This window comes from Erpetoichthys calabaricus, chromosome 6 (genome assembly GCF_900747795.2).
Source record: "Erpetoichthys calabaricus chromosome 6, fErpCal1.3, whole genome shotgun sequence".
NCBI classification, from domain to species: Eukaryota; Metazoa; Chordata; class Cladistia; order Polypteriformes; family Polypteridae; genus Erpetoichthys; species Erpetoichthys calabaricus.
Window position 1 is genome coordinate 95775129 of NC_041399.2, and position 18836 is coordinate 95793964.

Here is an 18836-nt window from a genome sequence, read left to right on the forward strand (position 1 = left end):
AAAATTATTTTTGTCATGTTGCTTAAAGAAAAACTGAGAAGAAAAAATAGAAAAACAAAAGCAGTAAAGAGACATTGGATTAGATTAAATACAGGCTACAGAAACAGCTGGAAAGCAACTGAGTAAAGAAAGGATCATGGTGATTAAGGACAGATGGAGAGAACATTACACAAAGTCAAGATAGGAAGTGTATCTTTCTTCATTTACACACTCTATTAAATAATTACCATGCTAGAAATATGAACATATTAAATATTAAGTATTAAACTAACATTTATGGTAAGTTACTCAAGGTACTGCCTACCACATTTCAAAAATCAAAGAATCATTCAAGCCTTTATCTTTGAGTTATTACATTTATGTAAACTCTTGATTATTTTCTGTATTGTCATGGTTTTAATAACACCACATTGATTATCATGACAATAAAGCTGCTTCCAACTAGAATTAAATAGTATAAAGTTACTCCACACACCTAAACAGGATACATTTGCTAGACCAGTGTTTCTCAATCTTGGTCCTGCGGACCCCATGTAGCTGTATGGTTTTGTTCCAACCATTTTCACAATTTCTTAGCCATTTAATCTAATTTAATTAGCTGTTCTTTTTTCTTCTTTTTTTCATACTACATTCCAAAAAGCACTCCACTATGATTTTTCTACATATAAAATATTTAGATATTATGTTTTACTTTAGCTGTCCTTTGTTCTTTTACTCTTAATTTGCCTTATTCTGTGTAGTTTACTCTCTTGATTGTATCCTACTAATGACATTTAACAACAATTAGAGCAAGCTGCTGGGCAAGCAACACTGAATGCTGAAAGATTGCAACTACTTCAGCGTCAAACCTGCTAATGTGCTTGTTAGTAATTAATGAATGAAGTAATAACCAGAACTCCTTGAAAAGCAGGAAGAAAATCAAGATGATCTTGAAAATCTTAAAAAAACAAGTTAAAAACATTAAATTAATCTATTCATCATACATAAATGTTCGCAATATTGCAATTACATTTTTCCAAACTTAAGATGATGTCACAATATGCGACTTCTAGTCACATTGTATGTCAGTTTTGCTGACTGTGGTTGCCAATATCATCGCCGGGCCATGTCAATGTAAACAATTTAAAATCACTGCCCATTGTCACATATATCATCTGAGTGACGAACTTCTAGCACAGCCGGTATTTCTGACAACCAATAGCATCCTGCCTGACAAAAACGGCACTGCACAAAGGGTTACCAGCTTTGGCGAGTTCAGCTGCCATTCTATTATGGTATGTAAAACACAAGACATCACACAGACAAGCTTGTCTTCTATTTGTGAGATCCAAAACACTCTTCCTTATTCCTCATTGTATGCATTGTACTTTCCAGACGAGCATTCATTAGTTGTCGGCTCTTGTGCACACAGAGCCTGCCCTTATGACTAAAGACAAAATCAGCTTGATTTTTTCAGAGTGACTCACAGCCTACCTGAAATGTGTCCCTGAACCCATCACATTATGCGACCAGCTTTATGGAATAATAATAATTTATTACATTTATATAGCGCTTTTCTCAGTACTCAAAGCGCTATCCACACAGGGAGGAACCGGGAAGCGAACTCACAATCTTCCACAGTCTCCTTACTGCAAAGCAGCAGCACTACCACTGCGCCACTTGTGTGGAAGCATGCTGCTGACTAACTACAATTATGTAAATGAAGGCCACAATTGAAAATCGCCAGAAAAGTAATTTTACTTTTGTAATTTCTATATTGACCCCAAAACACAGAAACAGGGAAATAACAACTTGTTTAATTTGGCTAGGAGTCCAATAAAAACACAAGTTGGTTGGGACAAAAACCTGAAGGTACATGAGGTTCCCAAGACAGAGTTTGAGAACCAATGCATTAGAACTTCAACAGATGAATGATTACAGTTAATGATTAATTACAAATGTAAGAAGACAAATATAATTAGAAATTGCTTGAAATAATTTGGTATTTGCGGTTTTAACCCTACAGTCTAATTATTCTGTGAATTTAGAGGTGTTTCTACAAGAGAATGCTATGCACAGTTAAGGTCTGACCTTAATTGTCTGGAAGTTACATCCCAAAGCATAATTTTAAACTCCAGTGTTTGTGTCACATTTAACTTTTTAAGGTAATGTGTATGCTGGTGTACTTTTAAACCACGGGTGTCCAATTCCAATCCTGGAGGGCCAAAGTGGCTGCAGGTTTTCATTCTAGCTCTTTTCCTAATCAGTGACAAGTTTTCACTTATTTTCCCTTCATTTTAGTAGCCCTGTTTTTAAGGATTCAAGTCCTGCTGAATGGATTCTTTTCTTCATTAAATGGCAGCAAAACAGAAATTAGAAGTGAAGCGAGCCAACAGATAATCAGCAAAATAGGAGCTTCAATCTCCAATGAATTCCACTCCAACCAGTTTCTTAATTAGAAGCAGACTCGTGTTGTTAATTAATTCCATGGCTTGTTGGTGCTTTTAATCTGCCACAGCAGACATTTCCAAAAGTGTTGATTTTTTCTAAGAACACCGTCAAAATGTTTTGGTGACTTGAGCAGATCAACCTTACTGAGACTTTCACCTGTCTTTATTTACAGATATTTTGTGATGGACGCAGTTTAGCGTGGTGTTTTGGCTCATTTTGTGTCTCATTATTGTTTGGCTGCTAATTAAGGAAAAAAGAAACGATTCAGTTGTCTGAGTCAAGTCAATTAAAATTAAGGCAAAAGAAAATAATTAGCAGCAAAAATGGTAACTAATTAAGAAGATGGTTAGAATGACAACCTGCAGTCACTGCGGCCCTCTTGGACCAGAGTCGGACACCCCTAGGTTACACCTATAAATACTGCCTCTACATTATAAAAAAAAATCCTAGGAGGGAGAGACTAGGGAGATGAGATGTGATCTTCATGGAAGACACTGGCCACGGAGTGTCTTGCGGGGACCTTAAACATGAGACTTTGTGCCAAGAGATTGACCCAGGACCGTCTCGTGGGAATGTAGAACACGAGATTCTTGCAAGACACACCCTACTTACAACCAATATCAAATAAGACCACGGGCAGCAAAACATTCAGTTGTGTAAAGGCTTTTTTATCAGACACAGATCCAGGGCTCTCAGCGCATATAAAGCATATAAGGACAATACGTTATAGATGAAACTTTGATGACTAAGCAAAGAAGAAAGAGCAGCGTGGATAAAAGAGACCCAAAAGTTTTGGAGAGAAAAAAATGCAAAAAAGAAAAAGAATAATCTAGGTGCAAATTAGAAAATAAGGAAAGTAATAATCAGCCTGGAACAAGTGGAATTGAAAAAAAAGCAGGTCCAATCGGGCTCAGAAATAAAAGACAAAGAGTGAAAGACAAAGTAGAACTTCATAAAGACATTCAAAAACGTTGGCGCAATACACATGCAGAGCAGCTTAGAGATTATGAAAGCAGTCAAATCCGAAAGGCTCAAAAAAAGTGTTGGCACGATACAAATGCAGAGAAAGTTAAAGAATATGAAAGCAGGAAAATTAGTATCAAAAAATAGATAGTAAAGATCGCAGTAGCACAAACAAACGGAAATGAATACTCGAAAAAAGTGAAAATAATCACCACGGACCAGGTGTAATTGAAAAAAAGCAGGACAAAGGTCAGAAATAAAAGACAAAGAGTTGAAAACAAAGTAAAACGTCATAAAGAGGTTAAAAAACAAGGGGGCCTTTCTACATTAGAGGAATTTGGGTTTGGCCCAAACATTTGTGCATGGATCAAATTACTGTATACCAATCCAGAAGCTTCAGTTTGTATTAACAACATTTGTTCAGACTATTTTAAATTAGAACATGGTACCAGACAAGGATCCCCCTTGTCACCACTGCTATTTGCAATCGCCATTGAACCACTGGCGGTTCACTGTCGAAATGCTGATCAGATAAAAGGGATTATCAGAGAAGGACTGGAACAGAAAATTTCTCTATATGCAGATGATATGGTACTGTATATATCAGACCCACAAAATTCTGTGCCTGCAGTCTTAACAGTACTTACAGAATTTCAAAAGATTTCTGGTCTCAGAATTAATTTGAATAAAAGTGTACTCTTTATAAGGGAATTCTCAAGCACACAATATTAAATTGGACACCTTCCCTTTTATCATTGCAGATCAGTTTAAATAACTAGGGGTAAACATCACAAGTAAACACAAAGCTCTTTATCAACAAAATTTCGCTGTCTGTATGGAAAAAATTAAGCAAGACTTGCATAGATGGTCAACCTTTCATCTCACTCTAGCTGGAAGAATTAACATTGTTAAGATGAATATTCTTCCTAAGCTTCTTTTTTTATTTCAAAACATTCCAATATACATCAATAAATCATTTTTTAAGCAATTAGATTCAACAATAACCTCATTTATTTGGAACTCATAGTTATAGTTATAGTCATAGTTAACTCCAATAGGAGGCACCATTAAGAAGAAGGACGCCTCACACCTGGACAAACTGGTGAGGAAAGCAGGCTCTATTGTAGGCATAGAGCTGGACAGTTTGACATCTGTGGCGGAGCGACAGGCGCTCAGCAGGCTCCTAGCGATCATGGAGAATCCACTGCATCCACTAAACAGTGTCATCTCCAGACAGAGGAGCAGCTTCAGCGACAGACTGCTGTCACTGTCATGCTCCACTGACAGACTGAGGAGATCGTTCATCCCCCAAACTATGCGACTCTTCAGTTCCACCCGGGGGGTTAAACGTTAACATTATTCAAAGTTATTGTCTGTTTTTACCTGCATTTTTATTACTCTTTAATTTAATATTGTTTTTTGTATCAGTATGCTGCTGGTGGAGTATGTGAATTTTCCCTTGGGATTAATAAAGTATCTATCTATCTATCTATCTATCTATCTATCTATCTATCTATCTATCTATCTATCTATCTATCTATCTATCTATCTATCTATCTATCTATCTATCTATCTATCTATCTATCTATCTATCTATCTCAAAACATCCACGTATCAAAAGAGCGACCCTACAAAGACCTAAGACAGAAGATGGCATGGCTCTACCTAACTATCAGTTTTATTACTGGGCAGCAAACATACAAGCTATAAAAACCTGGACACAAATAGATGAACATACACAGGCCTGGTCCGCAATAGAAGTAAAATCCTGCAGTACTTCTTTATATTCCCTGCTTTGTGCCCCAATAAATGCAAGGTATCAACAATATACTAATAACCCAATTGTGCTTCACTGACTCAGAATATGGAACCAATGTAGAAAGCATTTTAAGATGGAGAAGCTTTTATCTGTGGCACCTCTGCAAGAGAACCACCTCTTTCAATCCTTGCAAATATATGCAGTTTTTAATATCTGGAAAAGATTTGGGATTAAATTGCTCAGAGATCTTTATATAGACAACATCTTTGCATCCTGCAAACAATTACATTCCAAATTTAACTTTCCAGCTACACATTTCTTTCACTATCTTCAAATTAGGAACTTTGTTAAACAGAACCTGCCCGATTTTCCTCATCTTGCACCCTCGTCCACACTGGAAAAAATATTGCTCAATTTCAAGGACTTAGTAAAAAGTATTTTACACTCTCTCCCTTTCAAAGATCCAAGAGGACAATGGGAAAAAGATCTCTTAATCAATATATCAGAAAAGGAGAGGAAAACAACAATGCAGAGCATTGCTTCACTCGAGCTCCATATGCGCAAAGCATACAATTATTCAACTCAAAATTATATATCGAGCACATCTGTCTCACCTAAAACTGTCCAAAATTTTCCAGGGCAAGATCCAACCGGCGAATGGTGCAATCAAGTCCCAGCCTCACTGGGTCACATGTTTTGGGCCTGCACCAAATTAACATCATTTTGGACCAAAATTTTTAAGTGCCTTTCAGACAGCCTTGGGGTCACAATCCCTCCTAACCCATTAACAGCTGTGTTTGGTGTTCTTCCAGATGGGTTCAAAGTGGAGAAGTACAAACAAACTGTAATTGCATTCACTACACTTTTGGCACGCAGACTTATTTTGCTAAACTGGAAGAATCCTAACGCTCCTCTTTTAAGTCAGTGGGTAACCGCTGTTTTATACTTTTTGAAACTGGAAAAAATCAAATATACAGTTAGAGGTTCTGTACAGAATTTTTTAAAAACCTGGCAGGATATAATCAATAAAATTTTAGAATAAGCTCTTAAAGCACTGAGGAAGCAATTATCTCCGCATCTCTTTTTCCTCTCCATGCATCTCTACTGGTCTATTAAACTCATAAATTTAGGTATGTCTACAAGCCTTAAGTTTTACTCTGTTGGCCATGCTCTCTTTCTCAGGGGCGGAGGTCGACTTGTTTTCTTGTTTATTTTTTCTTCAATCTTATTATTTGTAAAAATTGATTGATTTGTATGAATGATTACAATAAAATTAATAATTCTTTGGCAAAAAAAATAAAAAAAACAAGGGGGCCAAACACATGCAGAGCAGGTTAGAGATAATGAAAACAGTGGAATTCAAAAGACTAAAAAAAAAACGTAGGCGCGATACACATGCAGAGCAAGATACAGAATATAAAAGTAGAAAAAAATAAAGTGTCAAAAAAAAAAATAAGTAAAGATCGCATTAGCGCAAACAAAGAGAAATTATTACTCGGAGAAATAACGGAAAGGCGAATAGAGATTGAATATATGGACATAGGTGATATGTAAGAAGTATGTAAATATCGTAAGGCTTTGGAGTTTAAGTCAGAGACTTGTAGATCGTCTAATTTGTGTTTCCATCAGGGAAAAGTAGTGTTTATACACAATGAGGAGGCATATCCAAGAGAATTAAAAGATTTGATGTTTGGGGAAAGTGAAATCCACAAACACTACAGGCAAAATATCTGAGTCTACAATAATCTTTTCGCATTCGCATCAATCAATGCTCAAAACGTAGATTTACACAAGAATGGACCATACACTATGAGAATCTGTGGTCCAGCAACAATTAAAGCAATGACAAGTTTAATTTTGAAGAAACCACAATTCGGTCAGGTGTATATTTATGATCACGGAGAAGCGATGCAAAATACAGTAGAACCGAAAGAGTTAAACGATCGGACGTGTTAGAAATTATACAGCCAATAATGGATACAAATCCATATGTCCAAAAGTATCGCACTTTACACAAAATTTATCTGCAAAACACAGACAAAGAAGTTTTCTTGGATTTCTATATGAATCAGAAAGACCAACATGTGATGAACTATCAGCGATAATAGTTTTGAAAGACGGAAATATCAAAAACAGAGTAGATATTCGTGTTTATCCAAAAGCAAAACATGAATCGACATTTCTGTCTAATAATTCACCACATTACAATCCATTACACTTTCCTTTGCTTTTCCCAGACAGAGAAACAGGATGATCATACAATATGAAACACACAAATTCAGAAAAACGAATAACACCAACACAATATTGTGTTTTTCGGGGCAAAATTAGTGATACGTTCCAATGTATTTAACCCACTTCTGTCATCTCAACATCTAACGCAACATTACATTATTAATGTGTATCTAAAAGTCGAAGCTAATCGTCTTTTCTTTATTAAATCGAATCAGGCAAAACTTACAGCGGAACATATGCAAGGTCTCATTGATCACGTTCAAAATTCAAATATCAATAGTTCTGACAAATTCAAAATAGATCCATCCATCCATTCATTTTCCAACCCGCTGAATCCAAACACAGGGTCACCTGGAGCCAATCCCAGCCAACACAGGGCACAAGGCAGGAACCAATCCTGGGCAGGGTGCCAACCCACCGCAGGACACACACAAACACGGGCCAATTTAGAATCGCCAATCCACCTAACCTGCATGTCTTTGGACTGTGGGAGGAAACCGGAGCGCCTGGAGGAAACCCACGCAGACACGGGGAGAACATGCAAACTCCACGCAGGGAGGACCCGGGAAGTGAACCCAGGTCCCCAGGTCTCCCAAATGCGAGGCAGCAGCGCTACCCACTGCGCCACCGTGCTGCCTCAAAATAGATAAAGCAGTAATATTACCATCATCATATCAAGGTAGTCCAAGACCATTGCAACAATTATATCATGATGTAATGGCAATATCCAGAACTATCGGTAGGCCAGATTTATTTTTTACAATGACGTGCAATTCATAATGGCCAGAAATCCGGAGATTCTTGAAAACAATGCCACCTGCTACATCGGCTCAGGATATTCCGACTTTCATAAGTAGATTGTTTTATCAGAAATTCTTAATTTTATTGAAAGAATTAGAAACAGTGTTTGGGCAAATCCGAGCATACATTTACAAGATCGAATTTCAAAAACGGGGTTTACCTCACATGCATTTATTTATTACTTTGCCAAAAAAAATTATTAACTGCTGATGATGTAGATCGTTTTGTCTGTGCTGAAATTCCAAACAGAGAAACCTATCCTGAATTATGGTACGAAGTCATTAAACACATGACTCACGGACCTCATTTAAAAGATTCAGCATGTTGGGACTCGAAAGATTCCAAATACTGTTTTTACCGAAGTTCTGAAATAAAAGTGAAACTAATGAAATAGCAACAATTCCTAGAAAAAAAAAATCTTAAAAGTGTGTATCTGGAAAACCAAACACGGGAGTTGGCGAGCAAAGCGAGAGGGGGAAAAGCCCCCTAGTTATACATACATTATGGCTTACCATTATTTGAAGGTGGCATGTTTTTTTAAATTTCTTACAAGATTTCTGCACAGATCTCATTTTGCCCTCCTCAATCAGACTAATGATCCATCACACCGGAAATATAACATCTCCCTAATTACCTTGCTCCTTAGACTATGTGCTTCAGAATCAACATTATATGCTGTCCAAATGGGGTGATGAAGTTGTGGTAGAAATGTTTGCTGCTGGCAGAATCCTGAATTTTCCATCCAGGAGTCATCATAACACTCAAATAAGAACAGAAGAACAAAAGAAATTTGACAAACAAGAGGAGATCATTCAGTCCATCAAGCCCATTTGTTCAGCTAATAGCTAAGCTGTCCCAATATCTCATCCAGATTCTCGTTAGAGGTTGTCAAGGTTTCTGCTTCTACTGCATGTCTTGGTAGTTTGTTCCAGAGTCCCACAACTCTTTGTGTAAAGAAGTGCTTTCTGGTTTCAGTTTTAAATGCACTTCCCCTTAATTTTCACTGATATTGTGTACGTGATTCACCCTTAAGCAGAAAGAATATTGCTGGATCTAATTTATTAGTGCCTTTGAGAATTTTAAATACCTATATTACGTTCCCATGCAGTGTCCTGTGCTTGAGACTAAGCAGGTTTAATTCTCAAGAGTCTGTCAGAGTAGGACATGTCTTTAAGTCCTGGGATGCACCTGGTTGCTTTCCTCTGCACAGTTTCAAGTGCTGCTATGTCTTTCTTGTACAGTGGTGACCGGAACTGCACACATTACTCCAGATGCAGTCTTAATAGTGCATTATATAGTTTAAGCATAACGTTCCTTGACTTAAATTCAACAATTTTTATGATATAACCTAATATTTCATTTGCTTTTTATATTGTTTCTGTGCATTGCTTCGTTGATGAAAATGTTGTATCAACATATAATACACCCCTAAATCCTAATCAGATGTTGCTTCCTGTTCCCATTTTGCATTTATAATTGATGTTCCTTTTGCCCACGTGTAGCATTTTGTACTTTTCTACATTAAGCTGCATTTTCACTGCCCGGTCCTGAAGGCTGTCCAGGTCTTTTTGAATTCTTTTTACTGCCACTTCAGTGCCTGCAGTCCTTCCAATTATTGGATCATCTGTGAATTTGACAAGTTTACTAACTCTACCATAAATCTACTATAAATCAGAAAAAGTAACGGTCCAAGGACAGACTCCTGAGGGACTCTACTGACTCTTACTCCATGTACAGCATTCTCCTCTTATCTGTGCTCTCTGTCTTCTGCCAGGTAACCAACTAAAGATCCTACATTGTAGATTACCTCCAATAGCTTCTAGTTTCAGAATTAATCTTTGGTGAGGGACTGTATCAAATGCTGTTTGAAAGTCCAGCTAAATTATGGCTGTATGCTTTGTTATTTATCAACTACTCCAATTATCATTATTATTATTTATCGACTATATTAAATATTTGCTTCTTCAAAAAAATGTAAAAGATTGGTTTGGCAGGATCTTCCTTTCATAAACCCATGCTGGCTGCTATTTAGAGTACTATTTTTGTTTAGGTATTTTTCTAATTTATTTCTTATTATAGTTTCCATAATTTTGCATGGCACAGAAGATGACTAATTAGTCTGTAATTACTCGGATTTACTGTTCCATTTTATCTACATTCTTGAAGATTGGAATCACATTTACAACTTTCCAGTCCTCCTGTATGTCTCCTTTCTGAAGCGACTGTAGAAATATGCCTAATAAGGGTTTATAGAAGATGTCTTTCATTTCTTTCAATACAATTGTTAAGATCCCAATGTATTCTATAATATCACTTTCCATTAGCCATCCATCCATCCATTTTCTCATAGTCTATTTATTAACTATTAGATAGTTTAATATTAATAATATCAATGGTTTATTATTGCTAGAGCCTGTTCCAGCAAATCTGAATGAAAGACAAGAGTCTTGAATATGATGCCAGTTCAATGCCAGGCGTAGGACACACCCAGATTCACTGAACTTATACCAGGCTAATATCAGCAATTTGTCTTATCTAACATAGCATCTTTTGAGGTTTGAGAAAATAAGTGAACCTGGGGAAAAGCCATGTTGACACGAAAGCAATGTGTGAATTCTACACAAATCGTAATGAGACCTGGAGGTGAACCATCCCAATTAGAATTTTTTCCTTAATTATAGATAGATAGATAGATAGATAGATAGATAGATAGATAGATAGATAGATAGATAGATAGATAGATAGATAGATAGATAGATAGATAGATAGATAGATACTTTATTAATCCCAATGGGAAATTCACATTCTTCAGCAGCAGCATACTGATACAATAAATAATATTAAATTAAAGAATGATAATAATACAGGTGAAAAAAAAAACAGACAATAACTATGTATAATGTTAAATATTAACGTTTACCCCCCCTGGTGGAATTAAAGAGTCGCATAGTTTGGGGGAGGAACGATCTCCTCAATCTGTCTGTGGAGCAGGACAGCTATGCTCTTAACAATTCTCTAAAAATCTCTAGACTATCTTGAGTTTCAGTGTTTGTTTTATGATTTTCAAACAGACACACACAAGTGAAAGTTGCCACTGGCTGGCTTTGTAGTCTAAGGATTAAAGTATTAAACTTTAAAACCCAAGTCTGATGGTCCCATCATCATCACAGTTTCTCTGTATGACTCTTAGCAAGTCACATAACTTTCCTGTGCTCAAATGATGCAAAAATGCCTGTAAACAATAATGCTGTATCTGTAAAGCAGCTTAGCATGGGGCTTCAATATAGCAAAACACTGCATATAAGAGATAGGTGTTTGATTTATTAACTAGTCTAGTGCAGGGTACTATACATGGTTGGGAAATAAAAACACAGGTTATCTATTTAATAGATTGAATAAACAAGGAAAATTTCTCATCTGCAGTAAAAACAAGCAGTCAAACATCTCTTCAAAAATACAAATTTGAATTTCATGGTTTTTTTCTGCCTTTTTCTATCTGTTAGAGTGTAATTTTTAAAAATAATTTTCTTCCTTATTCACTGGCAAATCATAGTGTTTTTTATTTATTTTTGGTTGTTAAAACTAGTCAGATTTATTCTGTCATTAAGATGTGGCTACAGTCTGCCCACAGCATTTCTTTTTTCATGTTAATATCTTCCTTAAATAATTTTCCAGAAAAGGTGGTCACTTACAGCTGGACAGTACATGCCAAAGACAGGACTCAACCTTTCTAATGCATAATTTAACTGGTTTGCATTTACACATGCAGCCCCTTTAATGGGGCAAAACATTTTGCGGAAAACGGCTTACCGACCATTAATGAGGACTAATGAGCAGAATGACCTTTCCTTGTTCCAATTATTTCTTGAACTTGAAGTATGTAGCTGACTTTTTATGGAGACACAGGTGATTGGATTACACCCCCGTTTGTTGGCATAAAGCAGCAAAATCGAGCTCTGAAAGATCTTAGTCTGCGGTTAGCCAACTACAAAAATCTGTTTCACTGCACAAAAGGTGTCACGAGCAACAAGGGAATAAATCATAACTTTTATATAATGCTAATTTTCAGATGTGTTAGCACTTGCAACATCTGAAAATCAGAGACTACAAAATGAAATGATATCAAGGGCAAGGATGCCAAGAAAACCTTTGCAGTGCAGAAAAAGCTTAAAAGTTGTGAATGTTTAAGCAGTTGCATGGTGCTTTTTAATAATACATCTGAGTAACTTTGCCAGTAGAGCTTTACCTTTAAAGTTAAAATGCAGCTCTCGTCATTTGATTAACCATGTACAGTATAGTACAAGTTCTGAGTTCAGTAAAGGACATTCAGCATATCAGAGCTTGTCAACTTGCTTTCAACTAGGTGACAGCACCAAGTCAAGATATGAAGGGCAGTTTATTCCATACATTAATAATTCCTTTGCATATTGCAAGAGTTTTCTCGTGTCTGCACAAAGAGCTCTCTACACAAGTTTCTTTTAACAGTATGCACTGCATCCAACTGATGAACTGAAAGTTTCAGAAGACATCAGGCTGACTCTGAGCCGGCATCCCTTTCATAAATCCAAGATTGCCTGTGTTACTGGTGTAAGCTTATCTGCTACATTTGGGAGGAACTTGATTTATTGAATTAAAAAGCGTGGCTGAAGATGCACAGCAGTAAATAATACAAAGACTAATTTGCATGCCATTCTTTCTGCTAATTTAACAATTGTCACTTGCTTCCTGGGGTAAATTAGCCACCTCTCAGATGAAAAGAATGCTCACTTTTGGCATCTGTCACAGTTCACTTTTCACATTTCAACCAGTTAACCTTGAAAGAAAGACTATGGAAGAAATATTTTCTGGATTATATAGTCGGCACAACTAAAGATTTTTAACACTGCATGACACAATAATGCATTGATATAACGTACACATATGTTAATTATCCTATTGACAAAATGTATAGGGCCCGAATACCTGAGTGCTTGCTTTATTAATGTCTGTCTAGCCAAACCTGTGATTGATGCGTTGTGTAAAGTAAAATATCTCTTTACACAAGAAAGAAACATTTACACTGGAGATTCAGGTATGAAATTTAGATATTTCCTTTAGAATGTGTAGCAGCATTAAGTCAGAAACAGCTAGAAAGTATGTTATAAGAATTTAGTTTTCTTTTGCATACATTTAATATTGATTGCTTTTCTCAGTTCCAGTTTTACAGAAACCATGCATATTGGCATATACGTAAATCAGTTCACAAATATTCTTTTTAAATTTCAACACAAAAAAACTAGAAGAATGACATAACTAGCTAACTGAAATTCTTTGAAGAGGTCAGAATTATCATCTTTTGAATAGATATGGGGATATCTGCACACGTACTGTATAAGGGGTGTTAATTTTTTCTATTGTTATTGTTTTTAATCTTCATATGTGCACATGATATACCACGGGATGTTTCTTCCAAATATATTCTCCATCTCTCTATACGAAGCTTAACCATGTGTAATGGTTTTCCTGTCTGCTGTCAGCTATCGTACCCTGACTTCAACTTGAGTTGGGTGACAGAGAACTGTTTAATTCTTTATGCGAAGACTCTTTATCCATCACCTATTTCAGTGCTATTAACTTTTCTTGTTGTCTTGTAAATTAGATCTGACTGTTTATCCACCAGGAGTTTTGGAAATCCTACCCCATTAATTACACATAAGCAGAAAAATACATGTTTAATAATAGCTACAATATTATTTATTGTAACTTTAATGAAGTAAAACAATACTAAGCTTCTATTTTGAATATTTTACTGTATGCTAAATGTTAAAGGAAACTGTTACATTGTTAAGTATTTTTGGTGTACTGAATGTAGACAAAATCCAAGCAAAATGACACCTTTTATTGGCTAACTAAAAAGATTACAATATGCAAGCTTTCGCAGCAACTCAGGCCTCTTCTTCAGGCAAGATGTAATATCATGTTATATCATGCTGAATAACCTAAGGCATAAAATGTAGTAAGCCATCTAGTCATAATTGAGGGATAGAAATAGAAACATAAAAAAGCATGTTGTATGTGACTACAAATATATGGACCAATTGGAGTGAGTACAGATAATGTTTGCAATAGTATGGTGTCCCTACCAGTGCTGGTTCTTGATTTTTAGCTGATGATACAAGCATAGGATTTTCCTCTTGCCATACTGCCATAGAATTAAAACATTTGAAAATGGATGGATCAATGAATGCATAAGTATTCTTTTTTTTTTTTTTTTTGCTTCTTAATTCTTGGGTATGCTATACATTTTACATGTCCTAGTTCTCATTTTCTGATTCATACATTGTAGTTTTGTGTCTAATCGAAATTTGGAAAGTAAATCAGTGCTTCATTTCCATGTATTTGTATGTAGCGCCTGTCTCACTAAGCTAGCTCATAATGCTGAACAGGCACTTACATAAAAAAAAATCATAAGACACTAAATGTTCTTGTCACCAACGTAATATATTCAATATGAGATTTTGCATTTTTAAGGATGTAACGGCAACATTGAAATAGAGGAAACAAACATAAATTAGATTAGATTGGTGTTAAAATATTCATATTGAATAGTGATGTTTAAATAGAACTCAGATATGCAATGGGACAATGGGTTTGTAAAATTCCATTTACATGTTAAATTTTTCAAGTACGCGCTGAGGTGACACAATCTGACCAGAATATACATATTAATGGTCTTCGTTAGGATAAACTTGATGCACTACTTTTAGGATTGTCTTTGCATTTGGTTGTATGTATATATACTCTATAAGGCAAAAAGTGTCAATTTACAGGATACTATACTGTATATGTGTAAATACATTCATAGTTTGCATGTCTGTGTGTTTGTGCATCACAGAGTAAAGGGATGAGCTGCATTATGCATGATATGTAAAGAGGTCCCCAATGAGAATGATACATGGATCTTAAAGGAGGACATTTTAGAGTTTTACATCAGCTACCAACACTGATCCATCCATGGTCCTAATGTGATTTCTCCATCCCAGGTTGAAGGTAGCTAGTAATACTGGGTGTAAAACATGGACCAAACTCTGGATGAGATATCAGTCCTTTGCAGGCACACTTCAGGTATATGTAATCCTACATTGTCTCATACTAGGCCAGTTTACAAACACCTATGAACCTTTAATGCATGTCTTTAGGATGTGGAATGAAGAATCGGAACGATCATGCAGAGAATGTAGCAGGATATTGAAATTTAGATTATTTTGTTCGTAGTAACTAACCTCACTTAATATCCTAAACGTGAAATTAATGACATATGAAACACATTTCTAATTTTTCAATATGTCTTTTTAGCATAAAGATATACAAGTTGCTACTGCTTCCATGAAATGAAGAGAAGAGCATTCTAATCATTCAGGCTTTTTACGGCAGACTGGAAAGAAACATCTGCTGGTGATAAAATGCAATCCCTGACATAATACAGACCTTTGCAGTTCATAAATTCATATCTGAAATAATCATTCAAGGGATATCAGTGGCAACATTGCATTTCACTCCCAGCTGAACAACCAAGTGAACAGAGACTGAAATCTTTTAAAAGTATATGTGACACTAGATGGAGCTATGTGTCCATCTACCTGTAGAAACCTCTATCATTTCTCCGTTTTTCTGTAGCTGCCTATAAAATGTGAGAGCAAAGCATTTGTAAGATTTGTACTTGAAAAGACATACAGTCTAAATAAGCATTTAACCTAATCAAATATTTAAAACACTGTTAAATTTCAGAGATATCTGTATATGGCACACAAAAAAATGTACATCTTAATTCATAATAATAGTCATGTTTTTAATGTTTTCTGCATACTTTATTTCATTTCATAAGGAATTGTTAACTATGAGTTGTGTAAAACTTATTATAGGAATAATTACCACAAAAAAGACCAACAATATGCAGCACAGATCCCTTTTTTACATGTTTCTCTCTTAATTTTTAAGTTTATAAAATCAAATCACTTTCCTCACAGTGGAGCAGAAATTATTTGAAAACAAAGGGATGAAAAAAACAAACAAACAATGAAAGTTGATTTTAAAGTTCCTTTTGGTCAGGGATAAATGACAACCCGAATGACCCTGATTTACTGTTTACTGCTTGAGGTAGTAAACATTTGCCATTATACATATATACCGAGATATATATATATATATATATATATATATATATATATATATATATATATATATATATATATATATATATATATATATATATATATATATATATATATGTATATATGACATCGCAAATGAGTAAAACAACTGAACATCTATTTCTTCCTTTTTTGATTAAAAAAGGATTTGTTTAACACTTGGCTGGCTTATGGCTCTTAGGGCATGAAAATTGTCACTGTGTCATCAATCACAGCATCTGCTGGTTAAGCATACTGAACATGATTACACTTGAAACTGGATGGGAAAAGCTGTAGAAACCTGTACTCAACTGTTGTTATTCTGGGTTTACAGAACCATCAGTACTTCCCCTTTATAATTAATGTAACACTTTTGAAAAAAGGGGATACTGTAATTTCCATACCTCCCAAGTACACCATTATAAGATATTATTACAACAGAAAAAAACAAATTGGTAACACTACCTTTAGCTGCAAGAAAGCACAATTGCAGCCACGGTTATTTATTTAATTTAAATGATGTATTATTGAGAAAATTATTCTTCTCCTCTAAGATGATCTAAATGCATTTTATGATAAAGAAGATAATGTCAAAAAATATATTTTTTTTATGAGTGGTATGCATAGTCTTGGAAAGTTTACTGTAATAAGTAGAGAAAAAATAGCTGCAGAATATCTGACTAAGCTGCTGATACAGCTCTCACTGACTGCATGCACCTCTCAGGACTGGATGCTGTTGCAGCACTATTATCTGTTTTAAGCCTCTTTGATCATTTAGGTGAAAAAACACATGAAAAAAGCACCTCGGGGACATGCAGAGATTACAAAAGGAGATGCTTTGCATTATTCAGTAAGTGGTTTGTTTTATTATATGAAACAGGCTTCTCTTCGAATGATATCTATTTCTATTGTTTTGTCAAAATATAAGTTTTCATTTATCCTCTAAAAAGCATTATACAAATGTTATAATATACACTTATGTATTCAAGATATTTATAAGATGGTTAACCAAAACAAGAATCATACGCTGGGCATCTGAGTTGCCCCATTGTCAGATTCTTCCTTCTTCCAGATAATGAAGAAAAAATATACCTTCAGCCTTTGAGGCAGGGCAAGTATATGTGAGAGTGTGTGTAATGCAGCATAAACAGAGCACAGAACATGCATAAGCGTTAATCATTTTCTTGAAAAGATGCAAAAACAGTCCAACTGGACATATGAGTTTTGTAGACTTCAGCTGCTCTCATTGTAATATCTGTAATGCAAATCTTATTATCATGTCATAAAATCTCTGAGGTGACTGTTTCTCTCTCTTTCTCTGTCTCTCCTTTTCTTTTATTTTTCACCCGGGGCCCTAACCCGGTAAGCTATTATGCCAGCAGATGAGTTTGAGCAGAACTGTTACTGCCACTACTTTCTGTCATCCTCTGTGACTCTTGTTTTCAAATTCCTTTTGAACTTGGTGCACTAACTCCACATGAAATATGGATTTTATTGCAGCAGTGCCGTCTGTTTCACTGATTCTTGCTTAAAATATTCTGAAGCTTATGATTATTTCTGATTCCTACAATCAGAGAGAAGAGAGAGAATTTCCTAGGTAAATATTTAAGGTGATACAGGGAGGAAAGCACATGTTTTTATTTATTTTTGTTTTGCTCCACAAGAGTAGAAGATTATCCAATCTCCTAGAGAATTCATTAATACCAATTTGTGGATAGTTTGCAATCCTGCCACTCTTTAATATGTATTACTATGTCGAGCGCAGCTAAGCTTGTGCCATACTGCTAACAGAATCCCAGACATACAAGTGCAAACAGCATACAAGAATAAATTCAGGACAGCTTACCTTTGAAGAAGGATTACTGCACTCGTGTTCTCATATTCGGCTGAAACAGTGCCTTGGCGTGGAGTGCTTCTCTGTACCCTTTCCAGCTGCTGTTAGATTCCAAGACTGACTACACTTGAATCTAACTCCAGCTGCCTCTCTCTGCATCACTTTTAGCTCTGGAAGGCAGCGAGCTGAAGCAGAGGGGGATCTGCTCCTGATTGGCTGCCATTCAGAGTCCCTGACTAATATAAAACCTCCCTCTCAGAGAGTGCTGCTGATGGAGCTGCAGACTTGAAGATGAGGAGGTTAAATGTGGCGGGAAGGTTGGATGTACACCTGGATGATAAAGATTTCCATGTGAATACAAAGGCAATGTAAAGAGAGGAGGGCTTAGCTATAAATCAGCTTGCTGGTTTTTGATGACTAAAGCAGTCACCCCAATCTAATCTGTGTTCTCTGATAATAAAACTGCAAAGACATGCCCACTACTTGTAAATCATTTTTATATGAGATATTCTTTCCTTATGCCATGAGCAATGACTGGGAAACAGCCTTGTACACTGTGATGATGCAGTCATTAACTTTATTCACTGCAAACAATGAACATATTTGCACAGTTAGTGGAAGCAACCTTTTCTTTTTATTGTTACTT

The 18836-nt window shown here is 35.7% G+C and overlaps 1 protein-coding gene across 1 annotated transcript in view; it reads right to left on the bottom strand.

Moving 5' to 3' along the window:
- LOC114653471 (cadherin-6-like) overlaps positions 1-18580 on the bottom strand; it is a 342207-nt gene extending 323627 nt beyond the window's left edge. Inside the window, exon 1 of the mRNA XM_028803817.2 lies at positions 18203-18580. The gene's annotated coding sequence lies outside the window, so the exon portion shown is untranslated. The remainder of the gene's footprint in view (positions 1-18202) is intronic.
- Between the last annotated feature and the right edge of the window lie 256 nt (positions 18581-18836).